This window comes from Jaculus jaculus, chromosome 13 (genome assembly GCF_020740685.1).
Source record: "Jaculus jaculus isolate mJacJac1 chromosome 13, mJacJac1.mat.Y.cur, whole genome shotgun sequence".
Classification (NCBI taxonomy): Eukaryota; Metazoa; Chordata; class Mammalia; order Rodentia; family Dipodidae; genus Jaculus; species Jaculus jaculus.
The window spans coordinates 28,419,386-28,429,803 of record NC_059114.1 but is presented as its reverse complement, the minus strand read 5'-3'; positions in this window follow the sequence as shown (position 1 = coordinate 28,429,803).

The window sequence follows — 10,418 nt, the reverse complement described above, 5'->3', positions numbered from 1 at the left end:
CTGCTCATTTTTTTAATTAAATTTTTTTAAATTTTATTTATTGGACTTCCGGGTAAGGTGATGGCATAGGAACCACGCCAAAGCAGCCTAAGGGGAGAAAAAAAACACCACAACCAAAATATACTTGCGGTGGGGGGAGCGTTTCTCAATGTAGAGTTTCACACTAGCCCAGGCTGACCTGGATTTCACTATGTATTCTCAGGATGGCCTTGAACTCAAGGTGATCCTCCTATGTCTGCCTCCCAAGTGCTGGGATCAAAGGCTTGAGTCACCATGCCCAGCCAAAATATACTTTTTATTTATTTTATTTTGTTTTTTTTTGAGGTAGGGATTCACTCCAGCTCAAGCTGACCTGGAATTTACTATGTCATCTCAGGGTGGCCTCGAACACATGCCAATCCTCCATCCTCCTACCTCTGCCTCCCAAGTGCTGGGACTAAAGGTGTGCGCCACCACACCCAGAATCAAAATACAGTTTTTAATTGAAAAGTGAAGGTTTATAAGAAATTATCGCCGGGTGTGGTGGTGCACGCTTTAATCCCAGCACTCAGGAGGCAGAGGTAGGAGGATTGCCGTGAGTTCAAGGCCACCCTGAGATGACAGAGTTAATTCCAGGTCAGCCTGGACCAGAGTGAGACCCTACCTCGAAAAACCAAAAAGAAAAAAAAAAAGAAATTATCAACCACAGCAGAAAATCAGGAGAGATCCAGAGCATCTAGAAACCACAGAAGCAGGCAGAAGTGGCTCCAGAAGCAGCAGTACCAAGTCTACATGATGTGGTCACCAGGCTGCCCCTGAGTGCAAGAAAAGCCAGGTGAGGGGATTTTCCACTCACACCGTAAACTCAAACATGGAATGGAGGACAGCAGGGACCAGCTGAGTGGCTATCGAGGAAGAGGATAGCAGGGACCAGTGGTACAACTCCAGCTACCATCTACCACCTCCCCTTCCCCTACGACCAGTGCAAGCACCAGCAAACACCAGAGACCTGGGGAAGGGAACTCACCTACACAGCACCCACCACAGGCAATCAGCTTAGTGATCCACTGACCCAGCCAATCTACATGAGCCCACAGTGTAGCAAAGAGGGACCCAAGTGGGTGCACAGCAGAGTTGAGACCTAAGCCATCCCAAAAGGTAACCTGGCTTACACCAGGTCAGTACCTGCACAAAACCTGGTGTATAGACCTGCAGTGGGAGTGATAAGTGCACATTTCATACCAGGGTAGTTTATGTGTTAAATCTGATGGATAGTCAGATTTGCCATTCTTAAATAAGTTATATTTTTAGATTGTCATTTGTTGCTTCGATTTGTAGTCCTTTGTCTCCTCTTCTGTGGTTCATGGGGGCAGGGTCCCACTCAGTCACAAGCTGACCTTGGAAACCTCGACAGAACAGAAATCTCAGCCTCCCAGTTGACAGGATTAAAGGTATGGGTCAACAAACAGCCTTATGGACTTTGACTTTGTTAGATGGTCTGTTTGTTTTAATGTCTACTCTTGCATAAATACTCCCTGCTGGTTTTCATTGAATGTGTATATTGTTTAGTTAAATTTTGATCTCCATGAGTTCAAGGCCACCCTGAGACTACATACTGAATTCCAGGTCAGCCTGGACTAGAGTGAGAACCTACCTAAAAAAAAAAAAAATGCCTGTATTTTGCTCCACCCAGAAATACATACATAGCAGGCAAATCCAACATCTAGAGTCACTTTTTTAAAAAATTTATTTATTTGAGAGCGACAGACACAGAGAGAAAGACAGATAGAGGGAGAGGGAGAGAATGGGCGCGCCAGGGCTTCCAGCCTCTGCAAACGAACTCCAGATGCGTGCACCCCCTTGTGCATCTGGCTAACGTGGGACCTGGGGAACCGAGCCTTGAACCGGGGTCCTTAGGCTTCACAGGCAAGCGCTTAACCGCTAAGCCATCTCTCCAGCCCTAGAGTCACTTTTGCTGTTACTCTGAGAGTCTTTTAAGAGCCACACCTAGCATCTTAAGCACCTACTCTGAAGATACAGAACATCAGATATATACATCTAAGAATAATGCAGATAATTAGAAAACCCAAGCATCAAACTATTCAAGATACAAAATCTCTACTTTATAATACAAGAAACACAGAAAAGTAAGACAGCATAATTTCACCAAAAGTTATAAATCTATTAGAAATGACCTCCAGAGAGACTGATTTAGAGGAAATGCCTGAAAAAGATTTCAAAAGAATAATTATAACTATGCTCAAAAAAAAAAAAAATCAAAGAGGAAATCAAAGGAATCAAAGAAGACACAGAAAACCAATTTAATGAAATAAGGAGGTCAATATAAGACATGAATAAGGAAATAAAAATACTAAAGAAAAAAAAAAGAGTCAGAAATACTAGCAATGAAAAACACAGTAAGTCAAATAAAAAACTGTAGAAAGTCTCACCAATAGAATGGATGAAGGAGACAATAGAATATCTAAGATAGAAGACCAGATGGCAGATCTAATACAGTCCAGCAAAGAGAAAGACAAGCTAATAGTAAAGTATGAATGGGAATTTCAAGATATTCAGGTCACTATGAAAAGATCAAACATAAGAATTCAGGGTATAGTATAAGAAGAAGAATTTCACCCTAAAGACATAGTAGGCATTTTCAACAAAATCACAGAAGAAAACTTCCCCCAAATTGGGAAAGAGATGCCAATGCAGATACAGGAAGCCTTTAGAACACCAATCAGACAAAACCTGGAAAGAATCTCTCTTCGCCATATTATAATTAAACTACCAAACATACAAACCAAAGAAAATATATTGAAAGCAGTTAGAGAGAAAAAGCAAGTCACTTATAAAGGCAAGCCCATCAGGATAACAGCAGATTACTGAACACAAACTTTAAAAGCCAGAAGGGCTTGGAATGATATATTCTAAGTTCTGAAAGATAACAACTGTCAACCAAGAATACTTTACCCAGCAAACCTAGCCATCCAAATTGATGGAGAAATAAGGACATTCCACACAAAAAATAGGCTAAAGGAATATATGACAACTAAGCCAGCTCTATAGAAAATGCTCAAAGGAATCCTCCACACTGAAGAGAAAGGAAAGCACACATATGAGGAAATAGGAAAAAAATAAAGCATACTTGAAAAACAGTTAATACAAGAGAGTAAAGGGGAAAAAAGGAAGCACTACAAAACAAGAAAAATGGTGAGAATGAATACATACCTTTCAATAATAATTCTTAATATTAATGGCCTCAATGCCCCATCAAAAGATACAGGTTTGCAGATTGGATTAAAAGGCAGGATCCTTCTGGATCATCTCTCCATAAAATACAGACACTATCTTAGGGGGAAAGGATGGAAAATGGTATTCCATTCACTATGTAGTCTCAGGGTGGCCTTGAACTCGTGGTGATCTTCCTGCCTCTGCCTCCCAAATGCTGGGATTAAAAGCATGTGTCACAAAAATAAATAAATAAATAAATAAATAAATAAAAGAAAAGAAAATGGTATTCCAAGCAAATGGGCCTAGGAAAGAAGCAGGTGCTGTTATCCTAGTATCTAATAGGCTAGACTTCAAACCAACATTAGTGAAAAAAGATAAAGAAGGTCACTTTAGGCCGGGCATGGTGGAGCACGCCTTTAATCCCAGCAGTAGGGAGGCAGAGGTGAGAGGATCACTGTTATTTCAAGGCCACCCTGAGACTACATAGTGAATTCCAGGTTAGCCTGGGCTAGAGTGAGACCCTACCTCAAAAAAAGGGGGAGGGTCACTTTATATTGATTAAAGAGGAAAAGTCAATAGTAAGACATTACACTTTTAAACACATACGCACCTAACATGGGTGCTCCCAATTTCATCAAACCAACACTATTAGACTTAAGGTCACAGATGACACCAAGCACAATTGTAGTGGGTGACTTCAATACCCTACTTTTATCTATTGACAGGTCATCCTGGCAAAGAGTAAACAGAGACATCTCAATTAAATAATGTCATTGAACAAATGGACCTAACATATCTACAGAAAATTCCATCCAAATGCTGCAGAATACACATTTTTATCAACAGCTAATGAAACATTCTCTAAAACAGACGATATATTAGCACCCAAAGCAAATCTTTTAAAGGATAGGAAAATTGAAATAATTCCTTGTAATCTACCTGATCACATTTGGATTAAATTACAAATCAGCAATAAGAAAAGCTACAGAAAAAAAAAAAAAAAAGAAAGAAAGAGAAATATAAAGAGCCGGGCATGATGGCATACACCTTTAATCCCAGCACTTGGAAGGCAGGGGTAGGAGGATCACCATGAGTTCAGGGCCACCCTGAGACTACATAGTCAATTCCAGGTCAGCCTGAGCTAGAGTGAGACCCTACCTCAAAAAGCCAAAAAAAAAATCAAGTACAGAACATACATAAATTCATGATGAAGACTAAACAGTACATTACTGAATGATGAATGGGTCATTGAAGAAATCAAACAGGAAATCAAAACATTCATAGAATCAAATGGTAATGAGAACACAACATATCAAAACTCTTGGGACACAATGAAGGCAGTCCTAACAAGAAAATTCAAAGCTTTAAGTGCTTATATATAGCAATTAGAAAGGTTGCAAGTAATCAAATTAATGATTCACCTTAAGGCCTTGGAAAAAAAAAGAACAGGCAATAATAATAATAAAGATTAGGGCAGAAATTAATGAAATAGAAACCAACAAAACAATACAAAGAGTCAGTGAAACAAAGAGTTGGTTCTTTGAAAGGATAAACAAAATTGGTAAGCCCTTAGCAAATCTGACCAGAAGAAAGAGAGAAGAGACAAGAATTAATAAAATAAAAAAGCACCATTACAACAGGTACCAAAGAAATTCAGAAAATAATAAGGGCATACTTTAAGAACATATGCTCCACTAAATTAGAAAATCTGAAATAAATGGATGATTTCCTAGATTTATATGACCTACCAAAATTAAATAAAGCTGAGATAAACCATTTAAATAGACCTATAACCAGTACAGAGATCCAAGCAGTTATAACAACTCTTCCAACTAAAAAAAGTCCAGGGCTGGAGAGATTGCTTAGTAGTTAAGTGCTTGCCTGTGAAGCCTAAGGACCCCAGTTCGAGGCTTGATCCCCCAGGACTCATGGAATCTAGATGTACAAGGTGGTGCATGCATCTAGAGTTCTTTTGCAGTGGCTCGAGGCCCTGGCATGTCTATTCTCTCTATATCTATTTGCCTCTTTTTCTCTCTGTCTCTCACAAATAAATAAAAATAAACAAAACATTTTTAAAAATTCTAGCCCCAGATGGATTCACTGGTGAATTTTACTAGACCTTCATAGAAGAACTAACATCACTGCTTCTCAAACTTTTCCATAAAATAGAGAAAGAAAGAATTCTATTGAAATCCTTCTATGAAGCCAGTACCACCCTGATACTAAAGACAGAATACACACACACAAAAAAAGAAAATTACAGATCAATTTCCCTCATGAACATAGATGAAAAAACTCTCCACAAAATATTGGCAAACAGGGCTAGAGGGATGGCTTAGCAGTTAAGGCATTTGCCTGCAAAGCCAAAAGACCCAGGTTCAATTCCCTAGTACCCACGTTAGCCAGATGCACAAGGGGCACATGTGTCTGGAATGAATTTGCAGTGGCTGGAGGCCCTGGCATGCCCATTCTCTCTCCCCGACTCTTTCTCTGTCAAATAAATAAAAATGTAAAAATATATTGGCAAACAGAATTCAAGAATATATCACAAAGCTCATTCACCCCAACCAAGTAGGCTTCATCCCAGAGATGCAAGGATGGTACAACATATGCAAATTGATAAATATAATACACTATATAAATGGACTGAAGGACAAAAATGACATGATCATCTCAATAGATGCAGAAAAGGCATTTGATAAAATCCAATATCCCTTCATAGTAAAAGTCCTACAAAAACTGGGAATAGAAGGAACATATCTCAACATAATAAAGGCTATTTATGACAGATTTACACCCAACATAATACTAAATGGGGGAAAACTTGAAGCTTTTCCACTAAATACAGGAACAAAACAAGGGTGTCCTTTGTCCCCACTTTTATTTAATATAGTACTGGAAGTCTTAGCTACAGCGATAAGGCAAGAGACACTCATAAAAGGGATACAAATTGGAAAGGAAGACATCAAATTATCCTTATTTGCAGATGATATGATTCTATACATAAAGGACCCTAAAGACTCTACCAGCAAAGGTTAGAACTGATAAACACTTTTAGCAACACAGCAGGATACAAAATAAACACACAAAAATCAGTAGCTTTCCTATATACTAACAACAGACCTCCAAGGATGAAATCAGGAAATCGCTCCCATGCACAATTAGCTCAACAAAAATAAAGTACCTTGGAATAAACCTAACAAAGGAAGTGAAGGATCTCAAAATGAAAACTTTAAAACACTCAAGACAGAAATTGCAGAAGACACTAGGAAATAGAAAGACATTCCATGTCCTTGGATTGGAAGAATTAATATTGTGAAAATGTTAATCTTACCGAAAGCAATCTACACATTTAATGCAATCCCCATCAAAATTCCAATGGCTGGCCGGGCATGGTAGTGTACGCCTTTAATCCCAGCACTTGGGAGGCAGAGGTAGGAGGATTGCTGCAAGTTCAAGGCCATCCTGAAAATACAGAGTGAATTCCAGGTCAGCCTGGGCTACAGTGAGACCCTATCTCAAAAATAACAAAACAGGGCTGGAGAGATGGCTTAGCGGTTAAGCGCTTGCCTGTGAAGCCTAAGGACCCCGGTTCGAGGCTCGGTTCCCCAGGTCCCACGTTAGCCAGATGCACAAGGGGGTGCACGCGTCTGGAGTTCGTTTGCAGAGGCTGGAAGCCCTGGCGCGCCCATTCTCTCTCTCTCCCTCTATCTGTCTTTCTCTCTGTGTCTGTTGCTGTCAAATAAATAAATTTAAAAAAAATTTAAAAAAAATAACAAAACAACAACAACAAAATTCCAATAGCATTCTTCATGGAAATGGAAAAAACAAAAAACTAAAGAATGTAAGAGCCAAAGGAAGGGTAGTACTCCTGACAATGTGCTCCTCCTGACATAAAATGGCCTGAATACCCATGACCTCACAGTGTCATCTTTTCTTCCTATTATGAGGGTCTTGTGAAGGTATTGCTAGGCAATGCGAAGTCATGGAAATCGAGGCCAATTTCTGTCTGGACGTTTGCATTGTAAGCAATCCTACCCTTTAGCTCTTACATTCTTTCTGCCTCCTCTTCCACAACGAACCTTGAGCCCTGGAGGGTGTGATAGAGGTTTCAATGCTGATCACCACCACACCTTAAGATCTGCCCAGTGACACCTTCTCTAGTCAGAGCCAAACTACAAACTAATAAAACACTGAATATATTGAGGGCCATCTACTCAAACTACCACAGTATGAAAACAATAAATTTAAAAAAAATTTTTTGATTTTTATTTATTTATTTGAGAGCGACAGACAGAGAGAGAAAGAGGCAGATAGATAGATAGAGAATGGGTGTGCCAGGGCCTCTAGCCACTGCAAAGGATCTCCAGACACATATGCCCCTTGTGCATCTGGCTAACGTGGGTCCTGGGGAATCAAGCCTCGAACCGGGGTCCTTAGGCTTGACAGGCAAGCACTTAACCGCCAAGCCATCTCTCCAGAGGACTTAACACACATGTGACAAGTGGTCTTACTGAAAGCCCAGGGGCTGGAGATGCTTGGAAAAGTTGGATCCTTAGCAGATCTGTTCCATGACATCTCTGACCTCATGGAGAATATTCAGTCACTGCCTAAGACAGCAGAGGGAGGAGATGTGCTTTCAGCCACTCATCAAACCCCATTGCTGTAATTTGCTCACTCCAGTTGATAGCTGGGTATCAAGGTGATGCCTCAAAATGGAGGGGGCATCCCCTGCAGTGCAGAGCAGAAGACAGACGCGGGCATCAATGTGGGACAACCCAGGCAGAGATTCAGCATACCACAAGCAATGGAGACTTGTGGAAAGCTTTGCAGATGGGATCGCAATCTGATGGGCAGATTTGAAGTTGTTGTAGTTCTAGAGATCACACCCAGGCACTGCTGTGCCTTTGCAAATTGGAGACGGCCAGTGTGAGTTCCCCCACATTCCATCCTTGAATCTTGGCCTGGTTGTTTTTCTACGTGAGTCCTCCTGCTTCATTTCCTGGGGCCGGACACCTGGATAGGGCATTTCTGTGTGAGCTCTCCTATGTCCGCCCCTGAGGCCTGGCTTGAGCATTTCTCCTCAGTGTAGAATGAGGCTCACAATTTTCCACATGACAGTAACCTTGGGCCTTGAAAAGGATCAAGCTGGCTTCACATTGTCTGATGTCTGAAGTGAGGCCGCTTTGAAGACATTCAGGAAAATTTCTCCATCATGCATCCTTTCAACGAGACCTGGAGACCCACAGTGGTGCTGGGAAGCAATAGCAAGTACCGCAGAGAAGTCTTGGTGGCAGGCGCTTGAAGCAGCTGGTCACGTTCCGGCCACAGTAATAGGGAATCAGAAATGGCTGAACAATAATTTTTTAAAAAATTATTTATTTATGAGAGAAAGAGGAAGAGAGAGAGAATGGGTGTGCCAGGGCCTCCAGCCAGTGCAAATAAACTACAGACACATGCACCACTGTCAGGGGTGCTTAGGGTTCAGGGATTTCCTGGACCCCAAGCACCCCTGACAGTGGTGCATGTAAGTTTCTAATTTTAATCAAAGAATTGAATAAAAAAGACTGAGAAGAGGCCGGGTGTGGTGGTGCATGCCTTTCTTTAATCTCAGCACAGGGGAGGTAGAGGTAGGAGGATAGCTGTGAGGCTGTGAGTTTGAGGCCACCCTGTGACTACATAGTGAATTTCAGGTCAGCCTGGGCTAAAGTAACACCCTACCTCAGAAAACAAAAACAAAAAACGACTAAGAAGGGTAATTATTAAATTATTATATTTATTGAGGGAAGTACATAGCTAAGGAAAGGCACCCTCATGGCAGGCCTGGAAAAACTGTGGAAAGAAAAGAGAGAAAAAGTTGAAGGAGCTCCTGCACTGTGGGAAGTTGGAGAGGATAGCCCATGTGAACAGATAAGGGCCAGGGGCCTCCCCTTAGCCCAGGCCCAGCTGAGGGAAGACTCACCCACAGTGATCAGAGAGCCTGCCCTCTCCTTGCAAAGGTATTTGTAACCTTTTAGTGGAAGTGGTCTGTCTTTCAGCTCAGGTGAACCAGAGGGACAGCTGGTTGGTTAGGGCCAGGAACTAACTCAGGAAGAGGCTAGCCCTGACACCAGGGCTGAACTTGACCAACCACAATGTTTACATCCTATGAAAGACCTCCCTCCCAGGAGGGGTTCTGGTTGTTTGTGGAAAAACAGGTCTGGGGAACTAGGCAAGTGATAAGAAATCAGATCATTTTTTGTTTTTAGCAAATGCAGACTTTCCTGCCTTTTTTTACTTTCAGGGGTCCAGTCATCCTAACTGTACTCCTCTCTCACCCCCTTGTGCATCTGGCTTACGTGGGTCCTGGGGAATCAAACCTGGGTCCTTAGGCTTCTCAGGCAAGTACCTTAACCACTAAGCCATCTCTCCAGCCCACAATTTTTGTTTTTTTGTTTTGTTTTTCGAGGTAGGGTCTTGCTCTAGCTCAGGCTGACCTGGAATTCACTATGGAGTCTCAGGGTGGCCTCGAACTCATGGCAATCCTCCTACCTCTGCCTCCCAAATGCTGGGATTAAAGGTGTGTGCTACCATGCCTGGCTGTTTTTAAAAATATTTTATTTTTATTTTTTATTTGACAGAGAAAGAGGGAGAGAGAGAATGATTGGGCGTGCCAGGGCCTCCAGCCACTGCAAACAGACTGTGTACCCCCTTGTGCATCTGGCTATTGTGGGTCCTGGGGAATCAAACCTGGGTCCTTTGACTTTTGCAGGCAAACACCTTAACCACCAAGCCATCCCTCCAGCCCCCACAATTGGTTTTTTAGACATTTGCTACTTCAAAAGAAATAACCCATTAGTAGTTACTACCATAGTGGTTCTTAGTCCAAGCTTGCCTGAACCAGCTTTTGGGACTAGATAGACTGGGGATTACATTGTGCCATTCAACCCATATGAGCTACTACACAATGGCAGAAGAGTGGAAAGAAGGGTCATGAGTTCAAAGCCAGCCTAGGTATTGCCTCCTTCAAATAGAGTAGGCTAATTCTCATATATAAAGGATACAGTGGCCAGGTATTAGATGTCTGTTGTTGGTAGCAAGGACAAAGTATGAAAGAATGAGGAACCTGTCAACTTAGGAGCCAGAAAGTGAAGTGCACATGAAAAAACAGCCTCTGCTAAACCTACCTGCTTCACTGAGTATTGCATGTCTAACTGTTCTTGCTG